This window comes from Trachurus japonicus, chromosome 11 (genome assembly GCF_045865225.1).
Source record: "Trachurus japonicus isolate A0001 chromosome 11, Traja_1.0".
Classification (NCBI taxonomy): domain Eukaryota; kingdom Metazoa; phylum Chordata; class Actinopteri; order Carangiformes; family Carangidae; genus Trachurus; species Trachurus japonicus.
Window position 1 is genome coordinate 13,112,620 of NC_140917.1, and position 25,241 is coordinate 13,137,860.

Genomic DNA, 25,241 nt, shown 5'->3' on the forward strand with positions numbered 1-25,241 from the left:
TTGTCATTTACATGCTTGCATACAGAGAGCCCGGTGTAACGTCAGGTCTCTCCGGTACAAAGTAAAAGGGGACCAGTTTGGTCTGAGCCGTGACCTCTAAAGTCCCCGACACCGGTCCAGCATCGCGGCTCCGGTAAATCAACGCTTCGGGGGTAATTAAGCCTCTAAAGAAGCCGTTACCGAGCGAGTCCTGACCCACACATTGTCTCCTCAGCCCCGCTGGAGGTAACATGGCTCTCCATCCAGACACAGACAACAACACTACAACCAGCCAATCACGTCTCTCTAACGGTCTCCGCCGCGGAAACCGACAGCCAATCAGCATCCAGAGAGATTCACCAATAAATCCCGGCGAGCCAATCGGCTGTCTGTCTGGCTCTGCTAGGGGGAAAAAAACAAACAGCCAATCCGCTGCCCGTCTGCGCTACACGGCGAGTGAGTGGCCGACCAATGAGCGCTCTGTCTGGCTGCACCGAGGGGGTGAGCGTCTGCCGAGGCCCAATCAGCGGCTCAGTGCTGCCTGCCGGTGCCGGGGACTGGTGGTGAGGAGCCGCTGCAGCGCGTCAGGACCGGACCGTGAACCCCGGAGACGGTACAACACTGAGGCGAAAGGAGACACAGGTGAGTCCGAGGATGTGTGCGCGGCCTGGGCTCCGGCCTCTCCGGAGCGAGAGAGAGCGAGAGAGAGAGACTGTTTTGAAATGGCAGCGGCGGGATTCAAGTGGCGGCAGGACGGGCAAGTTGTTGTGTCGTTGTGCAAAGCCGGTCGATGTGCTGATGTGCTGACAGACAATAGAGCGGCTTTGCTTCGCTATTTATTGATGCGGGGCTGACATGTTGGCGACCAAGCAGCCGTCGCCTCGAACGGTTCATTTACATTTAAAGGTCCGGGGGGGTCGCGGCACAAACATCTCCGGAGGTCTAAAATCCTTCCGGGCGGCGCGCGGGGAAGAAGGGGGGGTGGGGGGGGTAGGCGAAACAACGGTTTGTGTTTCGAAAATAACCGAATTGTTAACGGTCGATGTCGGAATTTACGTTGCGATGGGAACGTTGAGCAGAATGTGCCTCCAATCGGTTTCATTGTTTGATCCAGAGTCTCTAGGGGTTAACTCTAGTAGACTGGAGAGAAAGAGCCGGGGCTTCCTTACAAAATAACTTGTAAAAAAAAAAAAATGGCTCGTTTTTTTCTTTTAAAGAGTGCCGGGATGAGACGGAGATGTTCCGACCGTGTTAATGGAGCCTAAGCGGTGTGTGAAGTGTCCGATTTAACGGCGCTAGGAGGAGGAGAAGGAGGAGGAGGAGGAGGCCGGAGACCGTTGATGGCTCTCAGCAATTAGGAAGAAAAATCCGAAATGCATCAGCCATTTACGTAGAGACTCAACTGGCTCCATATGCACCTAAATGGCTGCCTCCCTGGCGCCTGACAGCCACGGCCAACATGTTAGTGTAAGGGGGCCACAGGCTTTTTATTCAGGGCCGAGAGAGAGAGAGAGAGAGAGAGAGAGAGAGGGGGGGGGGGGCTGATTGTTTCCCCGAGCGGCGGATTAACGGAGGTAGATGTCTGGATGACGTTAGAGACCAAACGGGAATCAATATTTAATGTGTGCTGCCTATTATTCTGCAGTATACAGGAGCTTGTTTCGTGTCTACTGCTGCTGCTGCTGCTGCTGCACTGCTCCTCCAGATTTACATGAGTCACAGATGGCAGATGGACTCGCATATGACAGCTATCTACTGTGTACTGTCCCAGACTGGGTCCAGTAGTACGTCCAAACACTCAGGAATGAAGAAGGCTATTATGGCCAAATTATGGGCCTGTGTTACCTTCCTCCATTACAGGACTTTTTTTTTTTCTCTCCCAGGACTAGGACTGGATTAGTATAGTGTCAGACACAGCAGCGTGTAGATGAGGACGTCCCCTAGGTTAATACAAGTGGACAGACAGCAGACCGGCCTCTTGTCACTGTCCTCGGAGCGTCACGAGTCGACGAAGCAGCTGTTTCGTCTCTCCTGCGGGGCATGAAGTGAGCAGGGGGGATGTAAAGTGGCCCCCACAGCCTCTGGTTTCAGATAAAAGTTGGCAGACCTTGGTACATTCAGCCCTCCACTCACATAGTGATAGTGGGTCTGTATGAATGAAAGGTCCTTGCTGTTGAAGAGTGTGAATGAACTGTAGTATTCTCAATGATGGAGTCCTTCCTCTTCCTATTTCCAGCTCAGAGTCCCCTGGCAGCCCCGGCAGCATACAGATGAGCCTCGCATGCTCTTATGACAGTGTTTTTACAGTACCTATAGAGGACTATAGAGTGGAGAGTCCATTAAATCAGTGGATTTAAACATTGTCAGCTGGTCTTGGTGGAGCTGCTACAGGTTCACGAGCGCAGTGTGAGCATCAGGACATTGATATCATTACTCCTGTTGGTCTGTAACCTGCCTGTTAAACAGTCCTAATGAAACATTTCATTTAACCACCATTTAACGCTGTCATTTTTATAAGCTGATCCTCATTTTCAAATATCAACACATATTTCTAAATAGGACTAACTGTGAAATCAGTCATGTTTTTACAAAATTATCACTAAGATATTGTTGTGTTCAGTAGCGGACAGACACCGACACAAAACCATACACATGTAGCAGTAGGACTGGGTATCGCTACTGGTTTACTGAATTGATTTGATCCCGATTCGATTCAATATTGATTCATTTAGAGATATTTTAGTTTTAATACCAATTTGCTCGGTTATGAAAGTGGTTTTCAGCAAAACTAATTTTGCAAATTGTACAAAGATGGAACTCTCTTATGAGAAATATTCATGTTTACATTAAATTGACCGAAAAGTCAGTTGCATTAATGCACATTTATTTCACATGACCCACTCCAGAAGTAAACAGTGCAATGGTGTACATTAAAAGATCGATTTAAGGATGGATTATGAATCGATATCGGAGCTTTTCAAAAGAAGATCGATATGAATTGGAAAATCGATTTTTTAAACCCAGCCCTATGTAGCAGTACCGACCTATTCAGTCAAATTGTGTTTGTGATTTTCTTGATTTTTAAATTGATTATAGTCAGTTTTTCGTTCCATTCTCTTCCACACAGAGGCGGCCAGTAAAACCATTATGCTTTATTTATTTATTTATTTATTTATTTATTTTAGCAAGTGTACTTCTGACCCAATGGGACCGGGTTGTTCCCAGTAGTCACTCTGACTGCGGCTGTGTTCGTCCATCTCTCCGCACCCCGCCACTGCTGAAGACAGAAAGGCTCAGTCAATTTTATAAAATTGGAGGAAACAGTGCGTTTGATGGGGACTACTTTCAGTGGCGGATTAAATCCACATTTGGTGCCGTATAGTGAGTATTTGGGGCAGCGGGACGGCGTGTGAGGGACAGAGCGTATTCGTGGTGATGGAGGAACATGCGGCGCGTTGTCATAGTCGTTGGAAACAATGGAGGACGACACATCAGGTTGTGATTCGTTGTTGGTTTGCACATGTTTGGTTGACGTTTTTTATCATAGGTACGTCACTGTTGATTATATTTACACTCTCAGCAGTAGCACACATTTCCCTATAGGAGCCAACAGTTTTCACACGAGCCAATCAGAGCGGGCAGCCGGCTGCTGTGTGTAATTACAGTGTTATTATTATTATTATTATCATAAATAAGGTTATTATTCACTGAGACGGGCAGAGAAATTGTAACTTCTGACCGGCTGTTGCTGTCGTGTTGGACACAGTCAGCCGGTCCAGATGGACAGCACATGTCCACAAACAGGGCAGAGGCCGGCGGTGGTGAGCGCAGGTCCACACTTGTTGTCCCCCCATGCATGTCCTCCCGAAGCCGGGACCACTCAGATAATGTCCGACTGGTTCTTCTGTGAGCAGTCCGGTCTCCACTATCAGTCTGATGTTAGTCACTCTGTTTCACACATAAAGACTTGACTCATTTTAAACCTGAAACATTAGATACCAGACCTCAGGGTTAATTCAGGCTTACTAAGACCAGTGTTACCATAGTAACAATCAATGACACCTGCTCTGACCAGCGCCGAGCAGCAAAAAAATACAAAAAACAGACAACATGGCTCATCATTTGGGCTATGAAAAGGGAAAGAGCAGCTATTTTCTATCATTATACCAACTAGTTGAATAAAAATTACACTGAATTGAAATTGACTCATTGGAAAGTGGTGCCATCCATCCATAAATTAAATTTTAGTTTATTTCACTCTCAACTAAAGCTAAAATATCCTTGTAAGTGCTGAATACTTCATGGTACCATCGACCCATGAGCCATCTACACAGGTTTAATAATATTTTACATTTATTTCGGTCATTATTATTAGCCTATTGTTTTACTTTCAACTAAAGCTAAAACATCCTTGTAAGTGTTGAATTCTTCATGTTTTACTGGAGCAAATGGAGCTCAGCGGCTGGTTGTGCTTCCTCTGAGTCGGTCTTTTCCTTTTTTTCTCAATTTACCCAGAATTCACTGCACCGCTGTCCCACAGAAGATGGTCAAGAACTGAACCGCTTTGTGCAACAGATGAAGTCAGACGTCTAGCTCGTTGTGTCGCTGTTTTGTTATATATAGGCCAGGGTCTGTCTGTGTGTCTTTCTGTCTGTGACCCCTGGCCTCCAGCAGACCAGAGATAAAGCACATACACCGACTACACACACACACACACACACACAGGTTCCAGATAATGCTTACAGGTGAACGTAACAGCGGGAGAAGCAGGCGCCCGTCTCGGTTATTTGTTTTATATGTTTAGTTTTCTCGTGTTACGGCCCCCAGTCTTGCTCCAAACCAAGTTACACCATCAGACACCAAATGACAGCCTGAGTCAGGTGTGTGTTGTTGTTGGAGGTGGGGGAGGAGGTCAGTCGGACACTCAGAGGTTAATTTACACGACTCAACATTTTAGACACGTGAAGGTCATATGACGCTTTGTGGGATCCCAGTTCATTTCGAGCGTTTAAGCGCCATTAAAGCTGTCCGATGTCGACCGTGACACGTCGATTTCATAGAAGAAGTAGAAGAAGAGTGAAGTCACAGAGCCGCTGGTCGGTTCGCTGCGTGATTGTTTTTAAAGGGATAGTTCAACATTTTGGCAAATTGGCCCATTGCCATAATCACTATAGTCATAGCAGTAGGTTCATTACCTTTAATTGTAGGTGTAAGCTATTTTCAGTACGGCGGAGCGCAGCAGCTGGCTGCTCAGAGCTACACTATGGAGGCTAAGGGAATTTCTTGGTTTCCCTCATTAAACTCATCAAATTCAATTTGATTATGGCAATGGGCCAATTTGCCAAAATGTTGAACTATCCCTTTAAACGGTGGCGGAGGACACTGAAAGAGACGGCCTTTCAGGAAATTCCCACCAGTAAATGAACATCCAAACCCCTCGTTAACACCCATCCAACATGGCTGCCGTCTTCCTTAACGCAGCGTCGGTCAGGTGCGCTGAGTGAGTGAGTGAGTGAGTGAGTGTGTGTGTGTGTGTGTGTGTTGGTGACGTCTTATCAGTCACAACATATCCTCCTCTGATTCATCACTATTGTAGTGAAGTCAAGTCCATCTTTATTCATACAGACCCGGCTCACAGCAGAAGTTATCTCCAGGCACTTCACACATAGAGCAGGTCTAGACTTCATCTTTATAATATCCATTCACTGTCATCCAGCAGCGAGCATTTGATGACAGTGACTGGAAAAACTTCTTTCTAAGAGGCAGAACTGTGTTTTCGGCCTTAAAGAGGAACTGTGCAAGTCCGGTGGCTCTATTAAATAATCATATACGATCTTACGATATGTATATTTGTGTAGTTTCATCATACAGGGATGCAAACAGCGCGCCGAAAAGCGAAACTCGCTTTTTTCATGACCAATTAGGTGACTTGTGTGAATCGTTCAGATCCGAAGAGTTTTTGTTTTTGGGAGGGGGGGGGGGTCTCAGCGATCAGCTGGGGTCAGTAAATGTTTTTCTAACAGGCTGACAGTGACAATCACGTGAAACTGAGGCAAACTCATTCATGGTCTCTGATTATACTGATAACAGCCGACCTCCGATGTTGACGCGCGACATGCGCGCTCGTTACCCAAAGCGGCGCGTATCCACGTGCAGTCGGTGCAGTCGATGTGACGGCGACACCGTTTTTTCCCCTGTGCATGTCATGGATGTATTATATTAACGGTGCAAGTCCGTGGAGCTGTGCGCCGCGGACATGCACGGTTCCCTACGTTGCTGTGTCAGGCAGGTGTTTCCACGGAGCTCTGCCCCGTTTCAGAGGTGAAGGAAGCCCTGAGTGGAAAGACGTTGCTTCCGCGATGTAGAATGTGTTCAATTAAAGTGAAACTAACATTATATAGGCCTATATGTCCATTACACACTGAATGAAACATCCCATGTCTTTATTTATTCAGTTTATTTTAATAGTAATAATTATGACTAACATTCAGTGAAGACCTAAAAATCAGTATCTCCAAAATTGAAATATTGCAAAGGATCTTTTTTTTAAAAAGCATTTTTAATATAGAAATGTTGGCCTTCTGAAAACTATGTCTATAATCAATCAATCAATACTTGGGGGGGTTGAACTACTGGAACTTGACTTTTCCATGATATTGTAATGTAATCATTTGTTAATGGTGAGCACCCCCCCCACACACGCCAGACAATTCCTCTCTTTTTTGGTCCTGACCCGTTTGCATCCCTGATCATAAACAAGAGGTTACAGGGCGCGTTTGCGTCGCGGTGCCGCAGAGACGAGAGCTGGGACGCCCGGGCGGTGGCCCCCGATCTTCTGAGGTTGGTTTTCAGCCAAGAGACGCTAGGCAGAAGGCAGGGAGCCTCCGTTGCCCCTCGTAACAAGTTACATGTTATTTATTTAACCTTCACAATTACTCCAAAGCTGTTTGATAAAGGTAAAATGTAGCATAGTTAGGCTACAAATCCTGCGTAGTTCCTCTTTAAACTTAACCTGTGACCTTCAGTAACCCTTCCACCACCTTTGGCCCGAGATAAAAAATCTCTGGACGTTTCACCATTGTTCTTCCTCATTTCTTTTTGTTTTTTCCTGCAACTACAGTAGGAAACTGATCTGTTGTTTTTTTTGACTGAGATCGTTTTCGTAAAAGCTCATTAGCGTTGACGTCAAAGTGTTTTTTGTTTTTTTTTACCAGTTAGCAGACGGAAACAAAACCAAGTGACGACTCATTAACAGCCATGTGTTCAGACTGAAACCTGCTTCAAATTAACTTCAGACTTAAAGGTACCATCCCAGCTGGCTCATTTTTGGCAAAATTATTAAAAATCTGAGTATATCTGGAAAGTATTAGACAGTAATAGATTGCATAAGTGATTTGACACATCAATGACGAAACTTAGTCGTCTTTGTAAGCAGCAGGGGCCAAAATGTGGCCCACCAATGAAATTAGTCTCAGACAACTTTGGTTGGATGGCCCGTCTGTCAGTCAAACTGCCAACTCATGCAACCGCTATTTACGTTCTACGCGGTGCCACAGAGACTTTAACTGTCATGGCGTCGGGGTTCCTATCCTGACACTTGTGCCATGGAGGATCTGTTCTGAACCTCGACCCGGTGCCGGTCCAATCTACACCGGCACAGGAGAACTGCTGGGTGTGACCCTCTGTGTACGAAAGATCCTTTGTAAGGGAAGAGCCTCCACTCCCGAGTGCTTCCCTCGCTTCGACTCCATTCGTATCGCATGTGAGGTTATTGATTTTTCTGATCGGCTTCCTGGTTTTTTTTAATCACCACACCTGCAGTGTTTTGATCCAGTAGCTCATTAAAAACCCGTCGGTGGACTACAGCTGTTGTGTCAACGTGACAGATACACTGCACATCCTTCATGCACGTAACGGTGCGATTATGGGAGAATACATTCAATTCTATATGAATTTGATTCAACTTATTGTGTTTTGATGTGTAAGACTGAAAACCTGCTGGATTTTATCTCCTTTTTAAAAAACAAAAACAAAATCTCTTCATTATGATTAGAGAGATTCATTTCGGAGCGATTGTGGCTTATACCTGTAACTTGGCTGTAATTGATTTGTGTGTGTGTGTGTGTGAGATATGAATGATTGTGGAGCGGTGAAGCAGGGAGTGGTGTGGAAACGGCCCACAGTCAGTGGCAGTGCAGCTGTGACTAATCCAGCCAGTGAATAAGCAGCGTGCACATCAGTGCTGCATTGCTGTGCTGCATTTAGCCAGGTGCCGCACAAGGTCACCCCAGTCAACTAGTCTGAGTGTAATCCTCCTAATGCTCGGCGTAAGTGAAGGGCACGTCCATGATCCAGGTGTTTCCTTTTAAATGTGACTGCGACCAAACGTGACGACGACGGTCTGAGAGGAGATCAGAGCCGCGAGACCGATGCTGAGATGAGTTAGTTTAGTTCACAGGTGATGTGCGGTGGTTGTTGTTGTTTTTTTTTTACAGTTTCTTCAGTGATCGGCCTTAGTAAAGCACCAAACATCATAAAATGTGTCTTTACACTGCAGCGCGTCTGTACCGTAGATGGTCACGTGACTGATCAGGCTGATCATAATGGATTATCTATGAGCACAGACTGTAAATGAAGATGGACGTAGCTTCTGTGACATCGCCTATAGGTTCCTGATGCGCTCGCCCACCTGTCACTCAAAGTGGCCACACCCTAAATTATACATAACGCAAAGATTTAGTAAACAGTCGTCATAAAGGAGGAAATTACCAGGTTGTACGTGGCATGTTTATTTCTAAACATTTTAATAATAATAATAAACTTTATTTGTATTGCACCTTTCTTAACATAGTTACAAAGTGCATACACAGGCATAAAATACAGTAACAATAAGAACAAGCAATAGCACAACAAAATGAAGTCAATAAATACAAAAGGCGAAATAAGGGCATAGATGGACCTGACTGCTGCCTTCTGGGATTTAAAAGGCCTTTTTTATAAAAGTAGGTTTTTAAAAGAGATTTAAAATTCGTTAGTGAGCTGGCGGACTTGATGTCCTCAGGGAGGTCGTTCCATAATTTGGGAGCATAGATGGCAAAAGCTCTGTCACCTTTGGTCACCAGCCTAGACCTGAGTACAACCAATAGAGACAAGTTTGAGGACCTGAGGTTACCAGCTGGTTTGTATAAAATGAAAAGCTCAGTGATGTAGTTGGGAGCAAGACCATGAAGAGCTTTAAAAGTTAACAATACAATTTTAAAATCAATCGGTTTGACAGGCAGCCAGTGAAGAGAAGCTAGAACTGGTGTTATATTTTAACATGGGAGTCTATGGGGACTGACTCACTGTTGGAGCCACGCTCTAGTGGTCAGTAGAAGAACTGCAGGTTTTTGGTCTAAGGAGGTTGGCGCTGGTGTACGACCTGGTAAATCCCTGTGTTCACCGTCGACCTGTGAAACCCTGAATCTGCTAAGATAAATAAGTGAAGTTAACTGTGCTGTTCTCACCTGTTACTGTGTATAAGTGTTGAAATACCAATTAGTCCAATGGCAACACAAAGGACGTCTTTGGTAGCTTTATCGTACGCAATCATATACATAACAGTCTCAGTTCAAGATTCAAGATTCAATATCGACTAAGAGTAGATATACAATGACAGCAGGGCTGAGCTGTTATTAATAATAATACATTTTATTTGTAAGCGCTTTTACAAATGCTCAAAGACACTTTACATTTTAAAAATCATACAATACAGTCAGAATGAAATAAAATTAAAAACAGCAATAAAACAGTATAAAACACACAAAATTATAGATTAAAAGATAGGCCGGTGCATATTCTCATTTGCCCAGGTCATAGTATTTCAAAGGAGGTTAAATCGAACGCAACTGGACTTAGTTATTTGTCTAGGAACAAATAACAAATAACTAAGTCCAGTTGCGTTCGATTTAACCTCCTTTGAAAAGAAAGATTAAAAGCTCATTTAAAAAGGTGAGTTTTGAGCATGGTCTTGGTGGTCGGCATTAACATACTGATGTGAGTCTGTGTGTTACTGGTTGTGTTTGATTGCTGCTTTGTCTTAACAGGACTCCAGTCCAGACTAACTTTTTTTTTACTGTATTTTAGGAGTGCATTCAGAAAATGTTGGGGGTGTGCACCATATCGACTTGCAAAGCAAATATTCACATTCCCTTTTCATTTATGATCCTCACACACATTGGCCTGCTCCCTGTAATGACACATACCAGATTCTTTGAGTCATCCCTTCCACGTTTTACCAGTGTTTTAAAATAAAAAAAAAACAACAGCAAATTTACTGGTTACACATGCGCAGGAAGATGAGGCAGTCTGCTTCACTCAAGATACTGACTTTCACACCTGTCACAGTTATTCATGTCCATCCACATCTGACTGCCAGCGAGTTTAGCAGAGAAGCCTCTCTCCGTTCTTGTCCCCAACTCTTCTGTGATGGACGACAGGCGTTATTGACAGCCTTTTCTTTTTATTCTGGCAGGTAGCCGTCATGCTGAACAAAACTATGTGAATTTTTTTAACTGAAATACTGGGCACTGAGTACTTTTTATGTATTTTTTTATTCGGAGATATAGAGATGTACTTTTAATGGTGATATTTATTCAAATTCCTTTTTAATTAAGTTATTTATTTATTCATATTCCTTACATGTAGCCTAACTCTCAGACTTTGCACACAGCTGCCAACCTTCTCTTTTCTTTCCTTGTTTCTCTGTTTTGTGCTATGAGCTATGTTGGTGTGCGAGCCGCCAAATGGAAATGCCCTTTAAGGGATTAATAAAGTTTTGAATCTTGAATGTGCAGGTGAGGTATGAGGCTCTACTACTAGTTTTAGCTGCTGCGCCTTTGCCAGCTTCCGTGTGTTTGGATGTTTTGTTCTCGTTCCTCCATCTTTACGTCGTGTGCGTAATGTGACTCCAGCTGTGGCCGTACCGTAAACATCTGTAGAACATGTATCGGTAGTACGCGTAATATTGGTGCCTGAGACCGATCTGCTGGTCGATGTGGCGGCCTCTGCCCCGCGCCGGTCCGCTCACTGCATTAAGTTTTCATTCCTCGGTCGCTATTCTGCCGCGTCCTTGGCTGTACCTAAAAATAACATCTGTCACATCTGCACCGTATGTAAACAAACCAAACACCAGCATCCAACAGCAATGCCTCAGCTCAGCCTCACCCCCCCCCCCCCTCCCCTCCCCACCCTGAAATACCCAGAATGCCGTGTGACGTGAATTTGAATACGAGCACTGCCCTCATGGCCCTGCTGTGGAGCTCGCTGGCGTTGACTGTCAGGGGTTTTCTGTGTCTTAATATCGCTGTGCTGTCGAGTGTCGTAGTGTTTACACAATACGTGTGTGTGTGTGTGTGTGTGTGTGTGTGTGTGCGTGTGTGCGTGTGTATGTGTGTTGCTCTCGCTGGTCCTGGTTGTGTGTCGATTCTCCTCCTGGCCTGTCACATTTTTTAAAATGTCTGTCTACCATTGTGCGCCTCGCTCCGACTAAATGTCTCATGTTCCCGCTGCTTTCTTTTTTTTTTCTCTCTCTCTCTCTCTCTCTCTGGCTGGTGGAACAGTGTATGCCCCACCCTGTGGTCTGAAGTTCTGCTCTCAGTCTTTTCTTGTCAAAGTGCCAGCTCCTAAAGGAAGAGATTTTCCTCTTTCTGCTCTGAAAACACCGGGGCTGCTCCTCCTCCTCCTCCTCCTCCTCCTCCTCCTCCTGCCACCCTGGCTCCCTCTCTGACTGTCTAACTGTGTGACGTCTTGACCACTAACGGCTACATATTAAGAGATAATTCCATACCCTGAGGTTACAAACCGGCTCAGACTGGCTCGCTGCGTTTCGACTCTGCTGCTCTGTTCCCTGGGCAAAAATAAATACATTTCAAAAAAAAAAAAAGAGAGAGAGAGAGAAAGAAAGAAAGAGAGAGAAGAAAATTACGTCTGCGCCTTTTTAAAGGAACATGAGACTAATTTGCAGCAGGAGTGCAACAGCGACAAGAAACAAGAAACGCACGCCCCTGTTGTCTGACAATGAGGAAGCATTTTTTGACGTTTTCCTGTAAATAAATCTTCTGTTATTTTACCTCAGCGACGCACTTTAGTTTTTTTTTTGTTTGAGTCTCTGAAACTTCAAAGACTTTCACTGCCACACAAAGGATCACAACGGTCGACCTACTGCTTATCATATGATTTTTGTTTTTGTTTTTTGCCACAGGCTACCAAAGTTTCCTATTAATGTAATGATACACACATTATGTGATATACACTGAAGTCGTAGCTGAAGAAATGCAGTCCAGACAATTATCTAATTTCAAACATATGTCATTAATACAGCTTTTATGATGTTGTCTTCTCATTCAGGCAGACAAGGGACCACCAACAGATCCCAACCAGTGACTACAATAGTTAGTTGTTATTACTGTGTTACTACATGAGAACTGGGCGGCTGAGGTGTAGCTGCAGAAGTCATTGATGCTAAAATAAAAACACCATGGTAGAAGTGATCACTCTGGTCGATCGCTCAGTTTATCTACGTTACATAAATAGTAGATTTTTTCTGAGATGAGCCCAATTAAAGGTGAAATTGTTGTTGCACCGGTCAGAGAGTCCAACAGGTCACAGGGATACAACAGCAGGCCGAGGACAGGCTCGTACTTGAACATAAATATTTAAACGAGAGGATGACAGGTTTATTAGATTTGAGAGGTTTGTTAGCTGTGGGTCTCAACAAATCCAGGTTTGACCAAACCTGCTTAAAGGGATAGTTCAACATTTTGGCAAATTGGCCCATTGCCATAATCGCTATAGTCATAGCAGTAGGTTCGTTACCTTTAATTGTCGGTGTAAGCTATTTTTAGAACGGAGGAGCGGAGCGGCAGGCTGCTCAGGGCTATGCTATGGAGGCTAAGGGAATTTCTTGGTTTTCCTCATCAAACTCATCAAATACACAACCCAACAACTCCAAAAGGCTGTCGTGGACAAGTTGTGAGCTGCACAATCACCACGCTATGAGATAACAATGGAACGTTACGAGACGGAGTTGTTTTAGAGGTAAATTCATGCAAAACCACTGATGCGCGTTGCGTTCAGGGACACTTTTTCAGCAAGCAGACTCTGTATTTACCCTGTATTTACCTCGAAAACGGCTCTGTTTCGTAACGTTCCATTATTATCTCATAGCGTGGTGAGCAGCCTGCCGCTCCGCTCCTCCGTTCTAAAAATAGCTTGCACCGACAAATAAAGGTAACGAACCTACTGTTATGATTATAGCGATTATGGCAATGGGCCAATTTGCCAAAATGTTGAACTATCCCTTTAAACTCACCAGTTTTGGCGAAAACAGGGTGTAATTGTCCAAATCCAGGTGGTCAGAGCTCAAGAGACTCACACAAGTGGAAGCTAAAGGGTTTCTACGTGGTGGTGAAATAAAGGTCTGAGGACTTTCGTAAAGATGTTTTAGCGTCTGGGTTTGGTTTTTGAACTAGCAGTTGTATCCATTTTCAGTTAAACTGGAAAAAGTGAAGGGGTCTAAATACTTCTCAGGAGCCACTGCAGGTTGTGGATGTGGACCTTTTTGTAAGTGTTCACAACAGCTGGATGTCACTGCTGCTTTTCCTCACTGATGCTTTGGTTGAGTTGATTTTACTGAAAGACTTGCAGCAGGTGGTTTCCCTTAAAAATAGTTTCTTCTTTGTTGAGGTTGAGTGTGACCGACTCCACTCAAACACAAACTTGTTGATAAATTCTCTGTCTGACGGGCAAGTTCTGCACAAACAAACAACAAAAAGACACAATTGTGTTTCTTTACAGTACAGCTGCGTTTCTTTACAGTACTGTTGCGTTTCTTTACAGCACTGTTTAGTTTCTTTACAGTACTGTTGTGTTTCTTTACAGTATTGTTGCTTTTCTTTACAGTACTGTTGTGTTTTTTTTTTTTTTACAGTACTGTTGTGTTTCTTTAAACTACAGCTGTGTTTCTTTACAATACTTTTAAGTTTATTTATAGTACTGTTGAGTTTCTTTACAGTACAGCTGTGCTTCTTTACATTACTGCTGCATTATGTACAGTATTATTGTGTTTCTTAACAGTGCAGCTGTGTTTTACAGTACAGCTGTGCGTCCCTTTACAGTAGAGCTGTGTATTTTACAGTACAGCTGTGCGTCCCTTTACAGTAGAGCTGTGTATTTTACAGTACAGCTGTGTGTCCCTTTACAGTAGAGCTGTGTATTTTACAGTACAGCTGTGTGTTTTACAGTACAGCTGTGTATTTTACAGTACAGCTGCGTCTCTTTACAGTGCAGCTGTGTTTTACAGTACTGCTGTCTCTCTTAACACTGCACCGTAAAGAGACGCAACAGAACCATAAAGAAATGCAGCAGCACTATAAATAACAAATCATATTTTGATCATCTTTACATTAGCTGATACTTAACGGTGAAAACCAGAGCAGGTCCGACTCCGAAGGAACCAGTGATTACGTTAATTTCCTTCCGTCGAGTGCTTGGTTCATGTTTTGTCTGTAATCTCAGTTAATGGTTGATGCTGTTGCAGGTTCAGGGCTTGAGTTGACATGTCGTTGAGCCTATTGAGTCTGAGCAGCAGTCGTCCCTCTGGAGAGGCTGCAGTCAGTGCGTGCGTGCGTGCGTGTGTGTGTGTGACGTGCGTGTGCGTGTGTGGATGAAGCCGTTATCATCCCGAGCAGCTTCTGTGGCTGCGAGCAGACGATGCCAGACAGTCACACAGTGAAGTGGATGGAGACCTCAGTGTGTCGGTATGAGATGAATCGTCGAATCCTCTCTCTTTCTCTCACTTCCTCTGCTCTTTGTCTCCAACTGCACACTCACCCCTCCTCCTCTTCCTCCTCCTCCTCCTTTTCCTCCTCCTCCTCCTCCTCCTCCCCTTTGCCCTCTACCACTGCCCCCCTCTCCCCCCCATCAGTACCCTCACACACACACACACACACACACGCACATACCCCCACCCCTCAGGCGACAGCAAGAACAGGAATTGATTAGTGGCACGGCATAAAAATAGACGACCGGTTGTCATAGCAACGCCCACAATGAGCTGTTGTCTAGTTTAATAAAGAGCAGCGTTGTGTCTGAGCACGAGGTGGAAGGTGTGTTGCCGTCAGTGGTGGTGGTGGTGGTGGTGGTGTGTGCGCGCCGTCGTGCATCCAGACACACAAGGTGGAGGTGTGCGTAATTGTTATCACACTGCGGTCCTGCTGAATGAACGGGACTGAATGGCACCGAGTCACCGCACCAATCACCTCGTCCAAAAACAAAGACCCACCAGCATCCTCTCCTCTCAACTCTGATTGGCTCTGAATCTGCATCCCACAACCATCAACTCCTGAGCCGCCCCACACAACCAATTACAACTCTGTTGCTATGGGCTCCGCTCTGATTGGCCTCATTAGTGTCAAAAACTGGCCATATGTAATTTTTGGTCATATTCCCAGCAGCGCTGTCATCAACATCCTTTACATTCAGGCAGCCCCCCCCCCCTCTTCTCTCTCTGTGTGTGTGTGTGTGTGTGTGTGTTGTTGTTGAGATGCCTGAGCCGCTGCCTCCTGTTGGCACAGGGAGGGGTTTGTTGTTCCCAGACATCTCTCCATCTTTTCTAGCGCTGGCTAAAGCGGCCAGATGGTAGCTGCCTGTGGTGGTTTCCTGAAGGACTGTCGGTGTGATCAGCAGCAAGGAGTTTCCACCACACACACACACACACTGAGACGGGGGCAGAGCACCACTGTGTCCAGGAAATTAGCCCCCGTGGACCTCATTCTGCCGTCCCGAGTCACACAAGTGTTGCAGCATCAGTGAAACAGAAACGCAGCTGGACATGTCCAGTGCGCTCCAGTAGGTCGTGTGCTCCCGTGACTGTCGGTCACGATACAACTGACAGGTAAATGACAACAGCGCATAACTACACAATAGGATTGATCAACCAGGAAAGAAGGAGCAGGGGTTTTCTAATAAATTGTGTGTCCACAGTTCAGTGCAGTTCAGTGGAAATGTGAGACTGTGGATTAAAGGTCACGTTTTATACATTTACAAGCGAGTTTGTTGGAAGTTCGAATGTTGGAAATTGTCAAATTAGGTTTTAGTGTCTGTGTGTGGCAGACAATTTAATGTGACTTTTCTTTATGAGTTATTTAAGCCAAATGTAATTATAACGAGCAGATCATGGCTCCGTGTCTCCAGACTGCTCCACAGTGTTTGTCTGTCCGTCTGCAGCACTGATATTGATACCAGTCGACCAGGATCAGCAGGTGATAACTGATCATTGAATGATGAGTGTTACAAAATCTAAGTACGGGTGTTTCCCAGAAAAACCAGCCGACACTGACATTAGACTGAAACCAGGTGACATTACCTCGAATTTCATGCGTCTCCAGTCTGTCACAGCTCCGGCGGTCCTGCAGAAATACGCAGCAGGATAACAGGCAGGCAGACATCACGCATCAATTCATGTCGATTAGATCGCCCCATACAGGAAGTCAAACACAAAGAGTATCCGGTAAATTAAAAAATAAAACACAACGACAAACTTTACGATCGTAAATCATCACTTTGTCAACATTAGTTTCACCCGCTGGCACGAACAACAACTCATCAACCAATCAGAGGGACCTAAAGCTCACAAGACGTCATGGATGAAAAAATATTACTCATTGAGGTGGAAAACCGCAATATTTTATGATACAACACACCCGTTCTACAAGAAGACAAACCAAAAGTAAAGAAAAAATACCATAGTAAGTAGTTTGACAGAAATTCAGCCTCATAAAGGAATGATGACCTGTTGTTTACATTTATACACAGCTCTTTATCACGATAGTTTGTAGTTTTCTCGTGATCTTGGGTCCCCAGCTGCTCGGGTCTCCAGAGACGGATCAGAGATGTGATGCATCCAGTGGGCGAGGGCAGAGGGTTTGATATGTTGATACGGTTCAGGTTCAGGTTACTTTATTGATACCCAAGGGTAAACTAGTTTTGCAGAGTCGATAGTTGAAACATCCATCACAATTTGAGCAAATCAAAACCAGACATAAAGTATAAAACAAGAAACGAATTAGAATCGACAGAAAGTGCTTCAATCAATGAAATAAAAGCATGAAATAAACAAATAATTAAAACCGACAAGAGCAAATTTCCTACAGATATAGGTTAAAAAACAAACAAAAAAATGAGAATAAGACAATGAGATAAAAGTTCACGGAGCTAAATGGCATAGGAGTCGGAACAGAGCAGAGACGGAGTCAGTGGAAACTGGACATTAGTCTGATGATTGATGGTACGACATGACGGCAGTTGTACTGTCATTGACAATAACAAACAGAATGTGTGAAGCGACATTGAATCAGCACGTTGAGTCCAGTCTATAAGCACCTGTTAATCTGTATTTATGAAGTGAGCGTCGTCCTCTAAGGCTTTCTCTGGACTTTGACTCGGTGGTGACATGTCCGTGGTCGAACCAGGCTGCGTTGAGGTCGGATGTGACGAGACGGAGCTCCCTGCCGTTCACCCTGACTGACCTCGGAGCAGCCTAAAGCTCAGCACCGCCACAGTTAACATGACCTACATCCTGGCTGCTGCGCTCATGCTGCTCTCGATCATACAGACTGGTAATGATCATGCATCCTACTGGATCCTGCTGGGACCGTGCCACAGCGGCCATTTTGTTCTTCCATTCAAACTTAAACAGTCACACACACACACACACACACACACACACACACTGATAGTTGTGATGCAGAGAAGAGGCAGAGCAGCATCCGGCCTCAGACCATCACGGCTGCTACCTGGGTAATAAGTGACTGTCTGTGTGTCAAGGAGCTGAGGTCTTCTGTCGGGCATCCATCTGAGTTTTCAACATAGAAATGATTTTCTGTCTATTATTAGAAAAGTAGACAAACACAATACAGGCCGCCAGACCATCATTTATTAGTAGGAGCACAGTGGCCCCCTAACCTAAACTTTTAGAGGCGCACAAGCAGAAGATTTAGGGGCGTAAATCGACTTACAAAGCAAAATATTCACATTTCCTTTTCATTCATGATCCTCACACACCTGTAATGACAGATACCAGATTCTTTGAGTCGCCACTTTCTTGTTTCACCAGTGTTAAAAAAAAAAGAGGCAAATTTACTTGTTGCACGTGCGCAAGTAGATGAAAAATGTACTTGCACTGTCTCAAATTTTAGGGCCAGTGTGGAGCCCTGCAGCAGTGGATGTTGTGTGTTTCAGTTCAGTGGTTTCTCGTTATGATAAATCCAACACAACTTAAATGGAAATAAAGTGTTTCCATTACGATTTTTTCTAAATATTGCTTTGTCAAAAACTTCATGTGAGTGTAGGCCTATACATTTTTTGAGATTCACATCAGGTATTTGATTACTTTTTAATTTATAAATTTGTCATTCGAATTACTCATTATGCAGGTTGGACATGTTGTCATCTTGTGTGTCGAGTATATCATGAAATGCACGTAGTAGGAGTGGTTGTAGGTGTTGAAGGCTGGATTAAGTGGGCTTTGTCCCATTCTGGGGTTCTTTTCTGTTTTTTTTTTTAAATTACTAAAAACACATTGTGAGTGACACGAGAAGGTCGTTGAGGTGGATCCTGCCCCTGTGTTAATCTAGTTTAAGTTACTTACATTAAATAAAATTAGCTCACAGGAGACACAGGAACTGTGATCCCATCACCGGTGGTCCAGGTCCAACTGCTCCACTGACCTCCTCCGACTCCAAGTCTGCATGAGTTGCCCCAACACATTTCATTGTAAACTAAAAGTATTTTTACTATTTTAAACTGCTACAACTTTATTTCAATTCATTAATTCACCCAACTCCTCCTACTCCCCCACCCCCACTCTCTTTTACTGCTGCTCTCTCATACCCACACTCACAATGACAACAGACCTGTCTGTTCATTGGCTAAAAACAGTGCAAACCTGTTTCTGTGCCGTTAAAGAGGAACTACGCTACATTTTTACCTTCATTAAACAGCTTCAGAGTACTAGTGATGGTTAAACAAATGACTTGTAACTTGTTACAGGGAGAGTGGAGGCTCTCTACCTTCCACCTAGCGTCTCTTAGCTGAAAACCAACCTTGCAAGATGAAAGCCTCCGACCCGGTGTCCCAGCTCTCGTCTCTGCACCGCGACACAAACGCGCCCCGTAACCCGTAATCTCTTGTTTATGACAGATAAGACTACACAAATATACACATCGTAGCGCGTGTGTGGTAAATAACATTATGTACCGCTCCATGGATTCATCCACCGGATTCATTGAAAACAAATGCACATGGCCGGGAGGAGGGTTAGCAACACAGCAGAAAAAGCGACCAGACTTGCATAGTTCCCCTTTAAAGCAGTGGAAGGCGATTTCTTTTAAAACAGATGTGAACAGATGTTCGAACAGCTGAGCACTGTGATGGGATCAGGACCAGGTGTGAACAGGACCTCTGTGACTTTCACTGTGACTCTGTTGGGCTGGGTATCGCTACTGATTTACTGAATCAGTTCGATTCCGGTTCACAAGGTCCCCAATCCAATTCAATTTTGGATCCGTTTCGATATTGACTCATGTAGAGATATTTCAGTATTAATACCAATTTTGCTCGGTTATGAAAGAGATTTTCACAGAACTAAGAAGGATGAAACTCTCTAACCTGGTGCATTATCAAAAATATAAATGTTTACATAAAGATTTGACCCAAAAGTAGTGACATTAATGCACATTTATTTAAAATGACCCACTACAGAAGTAAACGGTGTAACTCTTCAGTACAGTTGTGGGTGGTAATCGCGATCGCGCAGATCTAACAGAGGAAACAAGAAATGGAGTACTGTATTAAAAGATCAATCTAAGGATTTTATGAATCGATATCAGATCTTTTAAATGACGATCGATATGAATCAGGAAATCGTTTTTTTTAAACCCAGCTCTTTTTTTAAAAATAGAAAACAAGATGCAACTTTTACCTTCTTTAACTTTTTGAAAACACAAACATTTTTAAACAAAAGTTGTTGTTGTGCTGTTTTACACGTTCCTTACCGTATGTCGTGTGTTGTTAGCGTACGTCCCCAGCACTGGGTATTTAGTTTTATCTTTATGAATCCATTTGCTGTTGTCAACGCTCTGGTCTGAGCACGATGATATGAACGTAGAGCTGGATTCGTTTCAGAGTGGAAGCTGCCGAAGAAAATATTTTGACAAATTCATCTGTGATAGTGAACGTCTCTGGATTTAGACCTTTTGTAGATCCAAGCAGCAGCAGCAGCAGCAGCAGCGTTGTGAGAGTTATGAAGCACATTTTTAACTATTTACAGTCTGAGCAGATTGTGATGATGACTCAGTCTGAGAACATGTACTCAGATACAAAGATGGCAGGTGTTGTCACATAGCAGGAGGACGGGGGGTTAATAATAGGTGGTGTGTTGTGTGAACGAGATCGAGGAGGGGGGGGAGTTCACTTTATAAAAGCTAAGTGAAAATGTGGTGGGACCAAGCTGGAGCCTGAAATCGCATCTAAACACATTTATTATTTCACCCGGAGCTCTTTCTGTCACACACACACACACATACACACACTTACTGATGAGACATCGGGGGAAATTAAGGGTTCAGTCAGTGTGTCGCTCGATGACATGTTGACACCTGGACTGGATGAGCCGGGGATCGAACCGCTGACCTCCCCATTAGCGGACGAGCCACTCCACCTCCCCGGGGCGGGCCCTGATATAATAATGATAACCACCGTCACTTGTCGGGGGCGCAGTCGCAGTCCCAGTCGCAGGTCGTCATTTATTTCCGAGCGGTTTTCTCTCCTGTCCTGTGAGTGACAGCGGAGATGGATGAAACAGGAAGTGACTGACTGACGGACACAGACGCCTCAGGTCAGCACAGACCAAAAAGCCTGTTGGGTTGGAAACACCACGTCTATTTAAATCAGACCAGTCTGGACGGACGCTAAATTAAGTTTTATTATTATATATCATTATAATGGAGCCTGTTTTATTTCAATATTTCCAACACATGCCCATCATTGTCACCAGAGGTTGCAGATGTCAGACACTGAAATGTCTTGATTCTCATTTAAATTATCATAATTAATTAACATAATTCAATCAACATTTTCTTTGTTGCTACCGTTGCTTTGTTTGTTGTATCAATCTGGATCAATAATTCAGGGATGCAAACAGCGCGCCGAAAAGCGAAACTCGCTTTTTTCATGACCAATTAGGTGACTTGTGTGAATCGTTCAGATCCGAAGAGTTTTTGTTTTTGAGGGGAGGGGGGGGGGGGGTCTCAGCGTCTCAGCTGGGGTCAGTAAAATGTTTTTTAACAGGCTGACAGTGACAATCTAATGCGAACTCATTCATGGTCGCCTCTGATTACACTGATAACAGCCTACCTCCAATGTTGACGCGCGACGTGCGCGCTCGTTACCCAAAGCGGCGCGTATCCGCGTGCAGTCGGTGCGACGGCGACGCCGTTTTTCCCCCGTGCATGTCCGTGGAGCTCTGCACCGCGGACATGCACGGTTCCCTACGTTGCTGTGTCAGGCAGGTGTCTCCCACGGAGCCCTGCCCCGTTTCAGAGGTGAAGGAGAGACCTAAAATTCAGTATCTCCTAAATTGAAATATTGCAAAGGATTTTTTTTTTTTTTTAAGGATTTTTAATATCTGAAAACTATGTCCATCTATATGCACTCAATACTTGGTTGGGGTTGAACTACTGGAAATCGACTTTTCCATGATATTGTAATGTAATCATTTGTTAATGGTGAGCTGCCCCCCCACGCCAGACAATTCCTCTCTTTTTTGGTCCTGACCCGTTTGCATCCCTGATAATTAGTTGTATTAACATTATCACACCACCACAACAACAACGATATCACTAATTAATGTCTGTGATGGACGACGTATAACACAAATTCCAAAACACAAATATTCCTAACGATGAATTTAGAATATCTCTCATTTGCCCGTAATATAATAATAATAATAATAATGTCAATGACCTTGACCTGAAAAGTTAATTATAGCTATTCTGAAATATTTGATTACGTCACATGATATGATCAAAACGGCTTCTTATCGCCCTGAACAACCTCTAATGAACTCTGAATAAAGACTATTATTTATTATTTAATTGACTATTTGGGGTAATTTGATGGAATCGGGGAAAATGAAAACGGATGATTTAAACCTCAGACTTTCTATAATTAGTATAACAGGTGAACGGTGAACTCATTTTGTTTTGGTGCCAGCCCAGTTACAGTTCTCGTGTGGGTGTGTGTGTGTGTGTGTGTGTGTGTGTGTGTGTAGCCCAACATGAGACTAATCCTGCTCGAGGGTCCTGCCAGTTTTGTGCCAGTGCTCCCATTTTGCAGCCATCACCACCATTTTGATGTTGGGATTAATGAGAGACGGAGGTGTTTCGGTGATACGCTGCTGCACCTTGTTGTTGTTTTTGTTGTTGTTGTTGTTGTTGTTGTTGGTGGGTTTTTTTTTTTTTTGTCTTTGGGTGGAGATGGAGCATCGGGCCTCTGACACATCTGGCTCCTGCGCCTCGGCGATAAGCCCGTCGTCACCCAGCAATGAATCAAACGGTTGAAGAAGAAAGAAAAGAAACGCAGAACGCTTCCTTGGTTGTGTGTTTTTTATTTTTAAAAAAGAAGGAAAAAAAGAAAAAGAGAGTCCAGGAGGAGGAGGAGAAGGTGGAGGTGGCGGTGGAGAGACAGGAGGCGGAGCGGGAGGAGAGAGAGGAGTTGCATCAGCCAAATGAATTGTCATGATGCAGATCATGCGTGAAATGAGCAGCAGATTCCACAGTGCAGTTGCAAATGGCCCTATTACTATTACACTCAGTCAGCTGGCGCCGGGCCACGCTCGCCAAACACCGGCGGTGGTGGTGGTGGTGGTGGTGGTGGTGGCTCACCCGCTGTCCACGCCACGACGACCGGGGACCGGGACCGGGACCGGGACAGACCTGAGGTGGACTCGGAGAGGAAACGGGAGGGGAGGGAGGGAGGGAGGGAGGGAGGCTCCGGGCTGAGGAGGACATTTTAGCAGCAGCCATCTGATCGATTGCTGCATAAAGAACGTGTGTGTGTGTGTGTGTGTGTGTGTGTGTGGTGGGGGATGGGAGGAGGGAATTAAGAGTTGGCATTATGTCAGGAGAGAGCTGCCATCTCTGCCTCTTTTCCTAGCCCTGCACACACACACACACACACACACACACACACACACACACACACACATAACACACACACAAAGACTAGAGCGAGGAGGAGGAGGAGGAGGAGGAGAGCAGCACGAGATGAAGAAAAAAATCCCTCTTGCTCTCAGTCGGTGTGTCTTGGCTGTGTCACTCCTTCATTACCCCCCCCCCCCCCAATACACACACTTACTCACTCTTATACACACACACACACATGCCTACACACACACACACACACACACACACACACAGACTCCACCACGTCCACTTGTGATTGGCCGGTGTAATATGAACAAATGAAGCTCTGGCTGCGTTTAAGGGGCCCCTGAAAGTAAGCATGTGTTTATTTTTACAGTGAAAGAAGAAGAAGGAGGGGAGGTGGAGGAGGAGGAGGAAGAGGAGGAGGGGGGAGGTGGGGGGGGGGGGTTAAGATGGAGGATTTGAGGAATTTTTTTTTTTCTTTGTGGTACTGTACAGCTGGAGGAGGAGGAGGGGGAGGAAGGTTACAGGATCCTGGCTTCTGCAGGAATGTGGTACATGGATGTCTGGACACACCGGAGGCTCCTTGGGGGGGTAGGGGGGGGCAAACCTGCTGTGTCCCACCTGTATGTGTCCCCCCCCCCCCACTTGTCTCCACATGAGACGTTTGACTCCATCAGCCTCGTCTCTGTCTCTCTACCTCTACCTCTTTCTCTATCTCGCCGTGTCTCCGTCTTCTTTCTTTTCTTTTCCTTTATTGCATCGGCCTGGCAGAGCGCCCACAGCTAGAGAGGGGTGGGGTGGGGGGGGGGGGGCGGGGGGGTGGGAGGGATTATGGGAGGGGGAGGGGGTGTGGTTGAGGAGAAAGAGTGTGTGGCTTGTTTAGCAGCTGACTGAAACAGTCATTATATTATGTAAAGGGAGTCGGCGGCGGCGGCGGCAGTGGCCAGGGAGAGAGAGAGAGAGAGAGAGAGAGAGGAGGGGGGAGGAAAGGGGGGGTGGGGGGAGGAGGAGGGGGTGCCAGTTACTGACGCGCAAGCACAAGGCCGACCCTGATTGGCTCATCAGCGGCTCTCTGTCTCTCATTAAAGGTGGAGGCTCGGCAGCAGAGAGAGAGAGAGAGAGGTTGCAGGAGCTGCTAGTGTTTTTTTTTTTTTTTTTTCCTTTTTCTTTTTTTTCTTCTCCTCCTCTGCAAATGGAGGCGACGACTGGGCCCCACCGCTGCGCCACAAATTAATTAGAGAAGAAGAAGAAGTGGCGGGGAGGGCCGTATTGTGTGATCATTAAGACTCCTCCCAGTGTTAAAGAGGCTGCTGGAGATGAGAGGAGGATAACGGAGAGAGAGACATTAGAGGAGGACAGAACGAACAGATTAGAGCGACGGCGGCGGCGGCGGCGATACAGGAGATGAGGGGAAACGATAGAACGACACCAGCAGGAATAATCTGCTAATAGGAAGTTGATGAAGAGATAACGGGCCCAATTAAAACCTCTGAATCGCAGTCGACCGGCGCGCCCGCCGCGCTCGGGCGACGGCCCAGGTGTTGGTGACTGATGCTGCCGTGGTGCAGTGTGGGTAACGAGAGCGAGCGTCCATTTGAGCGTGTTTGTTCAGGTGGAGTTTGACTCGGCAGCAACATTAAAGCCCCAGTGTGTAACATATTTGGCTTTTTATTAACAAAAATGAAATAGCCTATAGCTTTCTACGTATTTCACCGAAGTCGAATCACACCCGCATACAAATGAAAGCTTTCTCGTACCTTAGAATGAGTTGTTACAAGTCGTTACAAATACATAAGTGGACGACGCACCGAACCGAGGCGGCCATGTTGCATCGCCATTTTTTGTTACGTTGAGTGTCAGCGTGACCGTAGGTAACCACGGAAACTCACCGGAGCTGTCAGCCCGGGGAGAAAGTTTTCCAGGTAGCGCCTGTTAAAACTGTCACCACTGTGTAGTGTGAGGAAGGACGGAGGCACCGATGTTGCATTCAGGTGCAGTCAGGCAGACGGCCGTCGG

At 45.2% G+C, this 25,241-nt stretch overlaps 1 protein-coding gene across 1 annotated transcript in view; it reads left to right on the forward strand.

Annotated features, from left to right (window-relative positions):
* The first annotated feature begins 377 nt into the window (after window positions 1–377).
* gatad2b (GATA zinc finger domain containing 2B) overlaps window positions 378–25,241 on the forward strand; it is a 56,248-nt gene continuing 31,384 nt past the window's right edge. Inside the window, exon 1 of the mRNA XM_085791073.1 lies at window positions 378–621. The gene's annotated coding sequence lies outside the window, so the exon portion shown is untranslated. The remainder of the gene's footprint in view (window positions 622–25,241) is intronic.